Source organism: Podarcis filfolensis (assembly GCF_964270895.1).
Source record: "Podarcis filfolensis genome assembly, chromosome: 11".
NCBI lineage: Eukaryota > Metazoa > Chordata > Lepidosauria > Squamata > Lacertidae > Podarcis > Podarcis filfolensis.
Genome location: NC_139613.1, coordinates 54,535,486 through 54,550,803, shown reverse-complemented (window position 1 = coordinate 54,550,803; position 15,318 = coordinate 54,535,486).

Here is a 15,318-nt window from a genome sequence, read left to right as displayed (position 1 = left end):
GATAATGTGTTAGCTCCCTAAAAAAAGGTTGACAGCTTGAGGGAACCTTTCCTAAAAAAGAGGTTCCCCCCTTAAAAAAGGTCAACAACTATGGGAAACGGGGTGCACCACAGCGCTGGATATGCTTAAGATGGCCCTGAGAGGTCCGAAGGGCCGCAACATGGGAATGGGCCTTTTTTGCAGTGGCTTCCTGTTTGCGTGTCGAGGTCCCCAATCCACCCCCCAAAATAACTCACAACAGACACGTAATTTTTTGTTTAAGATTTTTGGCATGATTTTGGCCACAACTTTATTAAAATACAAACTGTGAGTGGTTGTTTAGGCATTGGTTAAGACTATCTGTCCCCCCGCCTGGGGACAGAACTGACTTCCGGGCACCACCGAAAGACAGTGCGGGGGAAAGCAAGTCGGGGAAGAATTGGAGCTGAGACACAGACCCTCAACTCTCACCCGCCTGCTCCCCGAAGGCTTGCCGGCCCTAGTCCCATTCCAGGGATTGGACGAAAAGATGGCAAGCCCCAGGATTCCTTTAACGGAATTCCCTTTCCGCAGCAACCATGGAGGGGCAGGCCCAGCCTATCCTAACCCCTCCTCCACCAGATTTATAACCAATGCCTAACCACAACCTTACAAGTTGTGACGATTTGCTACGCAGTAGGCAAAAACCACCCAGCCAGCCAATTTGCCAGGTGGAAAAATTCCTACCAGGCCCCTGCTCAAAGGCAGACGACCCCATGACAGGCATAGCAAGGTCAACGCAACAACCCCTTACTCTAGGGCGGGTGGGCGGGTGATCCGTTGCACGCAGCAAAAGAGAAAGTACAAGGCTGCGTGCAGAGTATTTAAACCTTTTACCCCTCCCACCAAAATTGCAACATAACTTTCCCCCCAGCAACTCGGCAATCCAATCAATGCCCCCTGGCCATCTTGGAGAACTTACCCAGCAACAAAGAGCGTGGCTCAGTAGACCCCACCGCAACACGTGCTCTCCCTGAAGGAGAACACGCTTTGTGGAATGCTGTTCCCAAGAAGGCTCACCTGGCACCTTCACTGCATATCTTTAGGCACTTCTCTTCAACCAGGCGTTTGGCTGGTTAACATTCTATGGTCTTTTAAATGTGTTTGTGGGAGGGCGTTATTGCTTTGTTTTTGCTTTATTGTGTATTTTGTGTTTCCATTTTATTTTTTTGTGAACCACCCTGTGATCTTCAGATGAAGGGCGGTATTCAAATTTAATACACAAACAAACAAACAAACAGACAAACAAACAAATTAAATAGCACCATGGCTCCACCCCACTAGACAAGGCCTTCCTCTACACCTGGTTTTCCCCCATCAAGCTTTCTTCATTTCAGTAAAGAAATAATAAAGGTGACAATTCCATGCAACAGGTTGCCAATATGTCTGAGGATATTTTCCCTGCACTCAGGAATTTTAGATTTTGTAATGCTTGGGTCTTCTAGCCAAGAGATATTTAGGGCATCTCTTCTGCAGTGAATCAAGGTGCTTGTGTAAAAAGCAGGGTTCAATATGAACACATAGCTATGTTAATGTTATTCCAGGGACGTCCAACTCCCAATAGACTGTGATCTACTCACAGTGCAAAAAAACTGGCAGTGATCTACCCATTGTCATTGGATGGATCAAAGTTGTTGAGCTGTTTTGGGGGAAGCCAAGGTGGCTGAGCAAATGAATGAATGGAACTGAATGAGCATTGTGATATGCACAGAACAACATAATCAAAAGTTGATTATATAAAACACAGTTGTGGGTCCTGAAACCCCTATAGTGGAACTTAATCTGATGGCCCACTTTTTTGCTAGGAAGCAAAAGTTGCTGAGCTTTTTTAGGAAAGCCAAAGTTCTTTTTTTGGGGGGGGAGTAGTAGTTCACTGAGGGGCCAGAGATCTACCAGGAACACCCCATGATCTACCAGTAGATCGTGATCTACCTGTTGGACAAGCCTAGTCTAGCACATAAATTGAGCCTAATAATTATTTTCTAGATGAATCTAACAGTCTCTTTGAATGTTATATATGGAATTAACCATTATTTTCAACTTTGCAGGGATGCTGAATGTTGCTGGTGACAGCAGCCCCTGTAATATTTGGGGGGATGTTTGTTCTTTTGATGTCTTGAATAATCCAGTTCTCTGACCCCCATGAGCAATTAATTTTAATAGTGAAATCCTAGGCGGATTTTTTCCGAAGTAAGTCGGAATGTAAGTGTGTATTAATTGCCGCCTAATTCATTTCTTCCATTTGGTAACATCAAATGATTTACCAAATGGAATCAATTAAGGTATGATATTAGTAATGAAACCTTTGGTCTTTTGAGACCACAACCTGGTCCACAGTTTCACAAATGTCTGCGATTTTTGTAGTGCTGGTGTGTTATCATCTCTGTGCCAGATTAGAGCCTTAATTGTTAAATCTAGGCTCTTTTTGGAAGACCAGAGAAGGGGGCCCCCTGGGGTTTTATGTCACAAAACAGACATCTCACACTGATAACCTAAATGGGAGCTCCTTAACATCCTCACGTGTGGGCACTGACTTGCCTCCGGAAAGAGACCACACACATGCTCTCAAACAGAGGATCCCATAATTGCCCGACATTTTCATGACTTGTTTTGAAGTCGTGTTATCAGATGCCGGGGGTGGCGGTGGGGATGGGGGGGGGGCCTGTGGAAGTTCCAATAACAATACTTCATAAATGGAAGCAGCTACTGAAGGGACCTGATAAACATTTCAGTACAAAGTATTTGTGTAGCTGAGCCTGTAATTTACACCACACTCGACTGCTTTAAAGCACTGGTTTCGCGTTACACAAGATATTGTAATTACCATTCAGGGTGGGGGTATGCCTTAAAGAAGGGGCTCACATAGCCAATATTTCTTGGTTGTCTAATCTTTTAAGAGATAATTCTGTTTTAGCATTATACCCTCTGCTTTATTCATACCAGAATTGGCAGCTTTAAAATTATAACTTAAAATATTCATCTGGGGTAGGGAAAGGTACTGATTACATATATTATGATGGCTCTGCAATCACACAGTGTGGCACATTATAAAACATTTCCTCTCTGAATGTTTCAATGCTGAAATAGCCATGGTTCCTCAGCTTTGGGATATGTTCTCTGAACTTAAAAACTTTGGTAGGCGGCAGATTAGAGCACCAGGAATTTTAGGTTTTGAATTTTTTTTAATTCACTTTTTGGCCTGGTTGGTGCATCACGCTTAGCCAAACCATGGTTCTGCAGGTTCCCAGAGAGGAGATTGCAGCTGATTTATTCCTTTCTGGTTGTTTTGCTGCTGCGCTGTGCTGAGCTAAGCCATGGTTTGGTTTAGTGAGCCATCCCAAGCCATGTTTGGGGTTGAACTCTCTCCAGAGCTTGTAACCAAGGTTCGTGGTTTGTTCAGGAGAGCCAAACCCATGTTATGTTAAGACAACGTGTTATGTCAAACCATGGTTTAGTTCACCTACTTTTAGCAGAACATTTTTCCATGAGCAGAACTTCCACGATACATTGTTACTGGTTTACTCACTTCTCTGCCTTATGGCTAAGATGAAAGTGGAGTATCTGACTTCCCAATATTTCTAGGTAGATTTTCTTCTTCAGACAAGCTAGAGAAAATAGCATGTTAGCTTACAGAGTTGAAAAGGTGCTTGAAATCTTACCTTTTTCATTGAAAATGTTCCATTTCCCCGAAAGTAGATTTTTTTTTTCCATTTTGGAAATGCATGAATTACCCGAGCATTGAAGCAATAAGGAATTATCATTAAATATTTTCAGAATTTTGTTACCTTTGTGCTGCCGTTTGCATTTCTGAACTTTCCTGACCTGTGTGCTTCCTTTCTCTTACTATTGCCCTGACCGCCTTAAATAAGGACCTCCAATATTTCACATACTCCCTCTACTGGGCACTAACCGCCTGGTTACTTCAATCTTGTACACTTTGGCACTTATTTGAACTGGACACAGAGCCACATGCAGCATAATGGTAAAGTTAAAAGAATCCCGCAAAGCCCTGCTTCGTTTTAACTTAACAAATTTAGGAAAACAGAAATGGCCCCAAAGCAGAAATAGCCCCACTGTATTTCTACAACTGGAACTATTCTCAGCTTTTCCCATCTTGTCTTCTTGGGAGTGGTTTTTCAAAGAAAAAGGACAAAGCACCTTTACACAAATATTCAGTCTCTGGGGGAAACTTGGAAGCTTGTTTGAGAAGGCTGTGTAGCAGGGAAAGGGAACTGTGGCCCTTGAGGTGCTGTTGACGTGTTTTCCATATGCCATCTTTGGAAGAGGAGGTTATTGGAGTAAGGTTAAGGTAAAGGGACCCCTGACCATTAGGTCCAGTCGTGACCGACTCTGGGGTTGCGGCACTCATCTTGCTTTATTGGCCGAGGGAACCGTCGTACAGCTTCTGGGTCATGTGGCCAGCATGACTAAGCCGCTTCTGGCGAACCAGAGCAGCACACGGAAACGCCGTTTACCTTCCCACTGGAGTGGTACCTATTTATCTACTTGCACTTTTGGGGGTACTTTCGAACTGCTAGGTTGGCAGGAGTAGGGACTGAGCAACGGGAGCTCACCCCGTCGGGGGGATTCGAACTGCCAACCTTCTGATCAGCAAGTCCTAGGTGCTGTGGTTAACCCACAGCGCCACCCGCATCCCATTGGAGTAAGCACCACTTATTGTCAGTAATGTCTTCCTCATTGATAGGAGATTGTGATACACCTTGTGCCCCAGATGGCAAAACCAACAGTACTAGAAGTTTGGAGCGGGGAAGGGATTTCATTTCCCCCAAAAAACACTGCTTGCAGTTTTGAGTTGCTTTGAAAATGTAATTTCATCACAACTGGTATGCTAGCTATGGACAATTTATTGGGAACTCATAGGTTCTGTCCTAATATGATTAGGTGTTTTAAAATTCCCACGATAAATTCCATCTGTGCATTTGTTTCCAGCAGTGAAACGATCATACTGTGATCATATTTCTGAACATATCATCCAGCAGGAAGTCTTGTAAACTTACCTGAGGACAGAATAAATAAAGCAAACAAACATTGTAGTTATTTCTACTTCAGGTAATTTACTGGTTTTGTCAATCTGATTATAAAATATGGTATTTGGGTTAAACATCACTAGCATTTACTTCACAACAACCCTGCATGGAATTAATATATAGTTTCCAAACGATATATAAAATATACAGTATTTACTTTTACAACAGATAGAAAATTTATATTTACAAGATATATATCTACATGCACTGTTCAGAATGCTGCCTTATTTCAGCCCCATCCTCTGTTTCTCTACTTGATTCACTATATATTTATATATAGTTATATTTTAGAAAAGTGTCTAAGGGCCCATCTGCACTATGCATTAAAAGCAGTATCATACCACTTTAAACAGTCGCGGCTTCACCAAAAGAACCCTGGGAAGTGTAGTTTGTTTGATGTGTTTTCTTTCAAACCAGTTACCATCTGATTTGAAAATCTAAGCTGAGATGTTCATTTCAGTCCGCTGTTGTGCAGATGACAACACATGCACAGATACGGAGTCTGTGTGGTTGCAGGCATGGGGAAACAAATCAGGTAATTTGCACTGGGTGAAGACATCCCTGTTCCCTCTCTGGTGTGTAACAGCAATGTAGAAATGCGACTTGAAACACAGTGTGTGTGCCAGGGAGCGGGAACAATGACCTTGCTGCATTTCATGTGTACATAGCCTCTATCTGGATACAATCCAAAATTTGCAACAGAAGTGACATACTATTCGACTGGGTTTCCCATCTAGCAAAGGAGTGCAGTCACATGTCTATAAAATGGACTGAGCACATCTCTTCCCCTGCAAGCTGTATTGAATGAACAGATTATTCAGACTTGTTTAATTTCTGTTACTTTGCATTAAGGTTTGCTGTGCGATGAATAGAGAGTTAATAGCACAATATGACACCTGAGATCTCCCATTTCCAAAATGCCTGGAAGACCACCTGTTCGTGTAGCAGGTACTTGCACACACAAGGATTATATAACATGTTTTGATTGGTCTCGATACGCCATTGTGCCGCTTCGCTTTTTGAGGAATATCTCCTTTGTCTTCTCTGTTTTGCTTGTTCTGCCCTAATCGTGCTGTACAAACAACCCATAACAAAGGTCCTTAAGGCTCTGTGGGAGAGGTTTTTGAGATGCGTGCTGAAAGATGGGGCCGCACATAGGATGTGTTTTTGCAAGTTGTTTGTGTGGTTGTACTCTGTGTGTGGCCTAGCAGTGTGTCAATGCAAAGTGCCATTTGCCTTGAAGGCTTTCCAAACCACCCGGATGCTTGCAGCAGGAATCATTGCTTTGTAAGCAAAGAAACACAAGGGCCAAAATAGTTATTTGCTAATTGTTTCTTCTGTATACTCCCATTCCTGAGACTCTGTAAACTTCCTTTCCCACTGTCGGGGCATGTTTCTCACAATAGCACCTCAAAGGCGTTTCGCCCATCTGCAAACGCTTTGGGTCATAGCAGGCCGTTCCTCTTGGCTTTGTAGCTTTTGGGGCACCATTGCTAACCACCCCCAGCTCCATGCTTTTAGGTATGCCTGCACAGAAAACACCACCACCACAGAACACTTGGCCAAAGCCCAGGGGGAATGGGGGCAGAGTTGGCAGTGCTGAAGTAGGTGCCCATCTGCTAGATATTCAAATCATCTTCACCACATAACTGTGAATTGTTAAGGGTATTGGCAATGGTACCCTTCATGGGGTAAACTACAATTCTTCTTCTTTGGCGATCACTTGTAGCCGAGTAAGATTGTCTTCCATAAAACACGGTTTTAACAGTGAGTTCGTAAGTGACTGTGGAGGCCAGTTTTGGATCCGCACGTCCTTCCACAGTGGGGACACAGATTTCTGGGCAGGAGTTGATCATGGTGAGGGTTTGCCAAGTGTGCCTTCCTCTTAGCATGTTTCTCCCTTTCATCCTGAGTTCAAGTGTCTTCAAAACCCATGGCACCTTCAGTAAAGGCTGTTCTCCAATTGGAGCGCTTGCAGGCCAGTGTTTCTCAGTTGTCGGTGTTTATACTACATTTTTTTAAGATTTGCCCTGAGAGAGTTTTTAAACCTCTTTTGTGGACCACCAGCATTACATTTTCCATTTTTAAGTTCACAATAGAGTACTTGCTTTGGAAGAGAATAATCAGGCATCCGTACAACATGACCAGTCCAACGATGTTGATGTTGAAGAATCATTGCTTCAACACTGGTGATCTTTGCTTCTTCCAGTACAGTGGTACCTCAGGTTAAGTACTTAATTCGTTCCGGAGGTCCGTTCTTAACCTGAAACTGTTCTTAACCTGAAGCACTGCTTTAGCTAATGGGGCCTCCTGCTGCTGCTGCGCCACCAGAGCCCGATTTCTGTTCTTATCCTGAAACAAAGTTCTTAACCTGAAGCACTATTTCTGGGTTAGCGGAGTGTGTAACCTGAAGCGTATGTAACCTGAAGCATATGTAACCCAAGGTACCACTGTACACTGGCATTAGTTTGCCTGTCTCCCCAAGTGATGTGTAAATTTACTGGGAGACAGTGTTGACAGAATCTTTTTAGGAGTTAGAGATGGCATTTATAAGTGGTCCATCTTTCACAAGCATACGGTAAGGTTGGTAGTACAATCGCTTCGTAAACTATCATTTTGGTTTCCCTGCAAATGTCCCGGTCCTCGAAACACTCTGCACTTCAATCGGGAGAAAGCCACCCTCACAGACCTCAGGTGATCCTGGATTTCAGCATCAATGTTGGCCCTTATGGAAAGATAACTGCCCAAGTAGGAGAAGTGATGGACATTTTCCATCGTTACACCATTGAGTTGGATTTGTGGTGCTGCAGAGGGATTGTTTTGTGCTTGTTCGTACAGCACTTTGGGTTTTTTGGGATGTTGAATGGTACCCTTGTGGGGGGTAAACTACAATTCACAGCATCCTTCAGCCAGACATTCAGACAATGTTCTTCTACCCTCTGGGATTGGTACAGAGATCATATGGGTTTGTTTTTTTAATAGCTTTACTACCCAATAGGTTAGACCTATTAACCCTTGGTATGCTTCAGAAGCCCTTTGCTGGATGCCACCACTGGGTCAGCTGCTATGGGTGGATACTGGAGAAAAGGCCTTCACGGGGTGGTGTGGTTGGGAACCTTGGTTCTGCAGGACAAATGGAGAGGCGCTTGAGCCTGTGTATGTGTGGAAATGAACTTCTGTGTGTTTGACATGTAGTTTAACATAGACGTCCAAGTGGCTGGGTTAACCCAGTCAGATGGGTGGGATATAAATATCATCATCATCATAATTCGGAGAAATGTTGCAGGGTATGTCAAAGTGCAAGTAGACAAATAGGTACCACTCCAGCGGGAAGGTAAACGGCGTTTCCGTGCGCTGCTCTGGTTCGCCAGAAGCGGCTTAGTCATGCTGGCCACATGACCCGGAAGCTGTACGCCGGCTCCCTCGGCCAATAAAGTGAGATGAGCGCCGCAATCCCAGAGTCGTCCACAACTGGACCTAATGGTCAGGGGTCCCTTTACCTTTACGTAAACATAGGAAGGAAAAAGTCAACCACTGCAAGCCATTCTGAAATGCTGAAAGGTGGCTAAAATATTTAAAATATGGAAGAAATAATAAGTTGAAAGAATAAGCATGCAGAATGCACAGTAAGATTATCTGCCTCAAAGTTTTGTTGTTGCTTTGGGGGTTTTTCATAGGTTTTTTTCGGGTGTGTGTGAGTGTAACTGGCTGCTTTCCCTGCTTTTACTAATGGCTGTAAGCCATTTTGAGGGTGTTTACGTTAAAAGGTGAGGTATCAACCCTATACATAAACAAATGTTGAGTTTGGAGTGAGGAGGGGGTTGAAGAATGAAATTGCTGTTATGTTCTGCGGGGTTTTCATTCTGCAATATCCCAGAGAACAGCAGTACACTTTGGAAACGTTAACCCTATCAGTGCTTTATGACGGTTGTAAAACTGTGGCTTGGAAGAAAAATTAAAGACATTTCCTAAAGACCGTTCCCAGCTTACCATGAGGGATCTTTCGGTTGCTGATGTAGGAAAGTCTGCGGCAAATCATAGCTCTAAGTAGGAATTAGTGCTAGAAACTAATGGTTCAGACAAAATGCATTGCAAATGTTGCCAAGGCAATCAAGGAAAAGAGGGATATGTTCACTTATGCCTATATTCGTTTCCAGGCGGTTTGTGATCTCCATTAAATGCAACTTTCATTTGAAAGGGCTCAGGAAACATGGATTAACACTTATCTGTGATTCAGGGGTTGAGAAACTGTGACCCTCCAGATGATGCTGGCGCCAATTCCCATCACCTCTTTCCACTAGCCCCCACTGGGGCTGTTGCAATTTGGAGTCCCAACAACAACTGGAGGTCCACAAGTGTATCCTTCACAAGGTCCAGGAGGAAGAAATGGCCTGTGAGGATTCAATAATAATAATAATAATAATAATAATAATAATAGTAATAATTTTTATTTATACCCTGCCCTCCCCAGCCAAGGCCGGGCTCAGAGCGGCTAACAAGCAATAATAAAAACAAGTTGAATGAATACAACTTAAAAACAAAATTAAAATACAACATTAAAATATTGAAACATTAAAATATTAAAATGTAGCCTCATCGCAGGAGGAGAAAGGAAAAGAAAAAAGAAAGAGGAGGAGGGAATCAAATTGGCTCCAAGCCAAAGGCCAGGCGGAACAACTCTGTCTTACAGGCCCTGTGGAAAGAAATCAGATCCTGCAGGGCCCTGGTCTCATGAGGCAGAGCGTTCCACCAGGCCGGGGCCAGTGTTGAAAAGGCCCTGACTCTGGTTGAAGCCAATCTAACTTCCTTAGGGCCCGGGACCACTAGGGTGTTGCTATTTATGGACCTTGAGGCTCTCCGTGGGGCATACCAGGAGAGGCGGTCCCGTAGGTACGAGGGTCCTAGGCCGTGAAGGGCTTTAAAGGTCAAAAGCAGCACCTTAAATCTGACCCTGTACTCCACCGGGAGCCAATGCAGCTGGAAAAGCACTGGGTGAATATGCTCCCATGGCAGAGACCCCGTGAGGCGCCTCGCTGCAGCATTCTGCACCCGCTGGAGTTTCTGGGACAGCTTCAAGGGCAGCCCCGCATAGAAAGGAGGGGGGGGAGCCTGTTTACCTGCAAACTTATTACTATGAGGAAAAATACAGAGCCTAAATTGTAGAACCTTCTTAAGGAAGGTTTTGCAAAGCCGTTTACTTATATCTATTTGAGTTGAGCAGACCTTGTAAGACCATGTGATTCCCTGCCCCCACCCCTGGAGGCAATCAAAAAGAGCGTTAGAACAAAAACCAGTAACCTTCCAAACCAGTGAACTCCTGACTCAGGCCTCCAACTGTAACAGAGAGAGTGTGTGAGAACTCTTGCGCAGGAAACCCAAATGCTCTCTCAAAATGCAGGCATTTCCTATGCATGGACAGAAGAACCTAATATGCGCCACCATAACTTGGACACTGCAGTCCCAAAGACAGTGAGGGACACATTCTGTTGATAGTGTTTATTAATTTTTTAAAATTTGTTAAATTTCTGTACCGCTCTTCATCCAAGGATCACAACATAAAAACACAAAAATACATACCATAGTAACAAACAGAAACAATAGCCCCCACAGTTTAAAAGGCCATAGATTGTTTCATTAGCCAAAGGCCTGAGAAGAGAGGAATGCTTTTGTCTGGTGCCTAAAGATATGTTAGAAAGGTGCCAGGGAAACCTCCTTGGGGAGAGCATTCCACAAGTGGGGAGCCACCACAAAAAAGGCCCTTTCTTGTGTCGCTGCCCTCTGGACATCTTGTGGAGGAGGCACACAAAGAAGGGCATCAGATTATGACTACAGGGTTCAGGTTGGGGAGAGGCGGTCTTTGCCAGTTCCAAAGGAGGGTTTCTCGAGCAGTGGTTTTATCACTGCCTCTTCCACTGTAGGGACCACCGCCTCTCACAAGGAAGCATTAATCACCTCCCTGGCCCAGCCAGCTGTCCGAATCCTCGAGCCTAACTGAAACTCATCCAACAGAACAGGACTAGACAGTGTTCTGGTCACGTCCAAAGGTTCTTGCTGTTCCCGGTGGATGCAAGTGATTTGATCCTCAAAACATTTTGCAAATATTGAGCTACCATTGGTTCTGCCACCACCTTTGTGCCAGACTGTAAGAGGCCCTGCATGAAAAGCTCTGCCAGGTGGCCCAATGAGGATTCAATGGAGGCAGCAAAGTATGCCTTCTTTGCTGCCTTCACTGCCACTAGGTGGGCTTGATGATGTGCCCTCACCCGTGTTCAGCTGCATTCAACTGGAGTTTTCCTCCACTCGTGCTTGACACGTTTACCAGCTTGTTTCCTCGCCCTAAGCGAGTAACCAGGGAGCCAAGCGGGCTCCGTGATGTGGGAGAGGAAGCTCAGGGGTGATTGTGGAGGTAATTAGTTAGGTTCCAAAAGCAGGGTTGCATTCTGTATTTCAAAAAGTAAAAACCAGGACACTCTCTCTTTTCCAGGGAAAACCCATTCTTTAGCTTTAAATTGGTACAAATGTCAATTTGTGGAAAACCTATATTGCCATTTGCCCAAATTGAGCACTAAAGAGCAGTTTTCACCCAGGAGAAAGCCGTATGTCTTATTTATTGTACATGCCATTTTTGTTATCTTTAGGTATGATTCTTATGTGCAATTTATGTTCATATGCATTTGTTTGGCTTCAATCTCTTTTTAGGAAAACCCCAAAGTTGTTGAGCTTGACTTGTCTAAGATCCAGGACAAAGAACCGCCTTTCGGATACAGTCATACCTCGGGTTACAGACGCTTCAGGTTGCGTTTTCTTGGGTTGCGGACCGTCGAAACCCGGAAGTACCGGAACGAGTTACTTCCGGGTTTTGGCGGTCGCGCATGTGCAGAAGCGCTAAATCATGCTTTGCGCATGCACAGATGCGCCAAATCGCAACCCGCATGTGCGCAGACGCGCTGCTGAGGGTTGCGGATGCTGCAGGTTGTGAACGTGCATCCCGCACGGATCATGTTCGCAACCTGAGCGTCCACTGTATTCTTTTCCAGTAATGTCTGGGAAAGTATGGCAGCCCTACCAAAAGGGCACACAAGAGCTGTCACTAGATCCTTGGGGCAAGGAACATCAGCAAAAGACCACAAACTGGGAGGCCAAACAGTGGCATAGCGTGGGGGGTGCAGGGGGGGCCGGCCGCACCGGGCGCAACATCTGTGGGGGGCGCGCGCTCGCACTCGCAGCTCTCTGCCCCTACCTGGCTCACTCACTCTCTCTCACTGCAGTGCTGGCTGTGCGAATCCGAGCCGAGCCGAGCCGCCGGGTCGCCGCCCACTGTGGAGGGGGTGGGTGCCAGGCGTGCGGTGCGGAGAGAGAGCGAGGGACTATCTGGGGGAGGGACAGTGCAGCGGCCGCCCAGCGCAGCGCTGAGCGCGGGAGAGAACCACACCAGACCAGCCCAGGCAGCAGCAAGAAGATGCTGGCAGCGGCGGCAGGTTAGGGGTTAGGGGGCGCAAATTACTTGCCTTGCCCCGGGTGCTGACAACCCACGCTATGCCGCTAAGGCCAAATGTCCTCCAAGGCTCTCTGACTGACCTTTGGAACTCTCCCCAGCCACACGTCCTCTTCCCATTCCATATCCCCCACCAGACCTGCTTTGCACTATCCCTTGGCTGTTTTTGCCTGGTAGTTTTGCTGCTTTCAGAGATTTGGGTGATGGTGGCTCATGAAAGGGCTTTCTCAGCAAAGGGCCCAAGAATGCAAAACTCCCTCTCCTCATAAGCACACCTGGCACCTTCTCTTTACAGCTTTTGTTGGTTGCTGAAGAGATGCCTATTTCTTCTGGTCCTTGAAAACTGAAAAAAATATTTCTGGTGTTCTCCCTGTAATGTATTCTGTGGGGTCATGAATGTTGTTGTTTATTGCTCTTAATTTCATTATGGTTTTCATACGTTGTAATGAGCCCTAGGGCCTCCTGGTGAAGGGAAAAGAAGAAGTATTGCTGTCACTGCTTCCTTTGCAGTTGTCAGATTCCTGAGCCGATGGAGCAAGGCTATGAGACAAATCAAAGAGTTGCATTGAACCCACCTATACTCAGAGTAGACCCATTGAAATCAACGGACATGCCTAACTTAGCTCCACTACTTTCAGTGGGTCAACACTGAGTATAACTTATTTGGATACCACCCAAAGACTTCCAGTCACTTCAGAACGGTCCATTTATTGATAGCTTTGAGATTCCGAGCCAAGAATGAAGATTAAAGCTGTGTTCTTCCTGTGGCCCCTTTCTACCAAACACATGTTTTCTGGCGTTTTCTCTTTCTTTTTGGTTTTCCTAAGAAATATGCAGACAAACCACTGGCATAGTGAAGACAGTTTATAGTCAACAATCTAGCTTTGTTAAACAAATACAAATTAGGAATCCAGCATCGGTTTACTTTCCTGTCACTCTAAATGCAAGTTTATGTGAACGCGATTCTTGTGCTCAACGTTTTTGTTTTGTTTTTTCACTTGCCGGCACAAGGCCCAGTGACACGAAGGCAGGTCAGGCAAGGGAGGGAAATTGGTGCGTGCCAAATGGGGCAGTCTGCATTGGGGGCGGGAGGGGGGGGGGAAACATGGTGTAGACGAGCCAAAGTCAAGTACAGCCTCATATAACAGAAGAACCACAGTACTGGTCTGAGCCTGATAGAGTCATTCCAGAAGTTGCTCCTTTTGAACAATGGCAGATTTACATAACATTTCTCATACATGTTAATTGCAACCGTCAATTGCCTGCCAGCACACAGAAAACTGCCGTCACTGAATTGTTTTCGTATTACATCTGCTATCAATCAGTGGAAGGGAAGCTATGAGGTAACAGCGTCAATTAATATTGCTCAGAGGGAGAGAACACAACTTGTTGGCCCCGCCCCACAAAAATAATAAAGCAAAAATATCAACGAAAGGAGAACTTCTCTTCCCAAACATTCTGCAAGAAAGAGCTTTCATGAGTAAAAATAATTTCCATAAAACATGCAATGCTTTTTCTTCTAAAAAAATGGTTAGGGGTACTCTCATTTTGACTCAAGAAAATCACCATTTTATAGTTCAGATTGGGAAAAATACAGTAAATGGACAAAAGTACAAAGATTCACAAAATGTTTAGGGGTATGCGAACCCCCCAGAAAAAAGCACTGAAAACATGGCTCTCCAAAAGAATTAATGACAAGAAGATCGTGTCAAATTATTACAATGCAGCATAACTGGGGATCAATCAAACTGATGATATGGATAGATAAATGGAAATTGATGATATAAATTGAACTGATTACTAAATCAGTTTCTCAGTAATTGATAAATGGAATTTGATGATATGAATTAAACTGATAACTAAATCATTTTCTCAATAATTCATATGCATATCATTAAGGTTGATACAAAAAAATTTTTTTCCTTCCAGTAGCACCTTAAAGACCAACTAAGTTAGTTCTTGGTATGAGCTTTCGTGTGCATGCACACTTCTTCAGATACACAGAGAATGAATGTATTAAGGTTGATGGCTCTCTTAACTCAGAGAGTGAACATAAATGATCTTTTCATTAATGATACAAGTTAATTTTAAATCAGTACAATTTCTATCCGGTTTAATAAATCCTGATAATTATGAATATGAAATCAGTGTTCCAGGCTAATACCTAACACAGTTCTGCATTAATTTAACATGTTTAATTGCAAACATTTGAACTGTGGAAAAATCCCAGTCAGATCAACAAAGCTATTTACTGTATATACCTGTATTTTTTTTACAGTTTAAATGCAACAGTTTGTACTCTTGCACCATTTGCTAATGACTGGTAAAAGCCCATCTATTTATTGTACTAAATTTATCGCATTGAATGCCGAAAAGTGCCATTTAAGGCTTGGCTGCTGTACCAGTTAACTTACAAGTTAAATTAATATAAGACGTTTTTGACAGCGTGGAAAGAAACTAGGTACATGCCCACTATACATTCTCTTTGTTCAGTGAACACAAATTTGAGGGAGGTGGTCTCAAGAGGAATATTAGGACGGAGAATTACTTGGAACAAAACATTTCATGACAAGTTGCTTGCTACTATTCAATGACCTCTGGAATAAACTGTACATAGCGTGTCTGAGGATGGATTCTTGGGCAGGGGATTCATTCATATGTACAGAATCCTCCCCAATTGCAACTGCTACTGTAGTTTAAGCATGGCCAAGAGCGACTTAAAAGCCTTTCATGCGGAGGCAGATGAAACGGACAGTT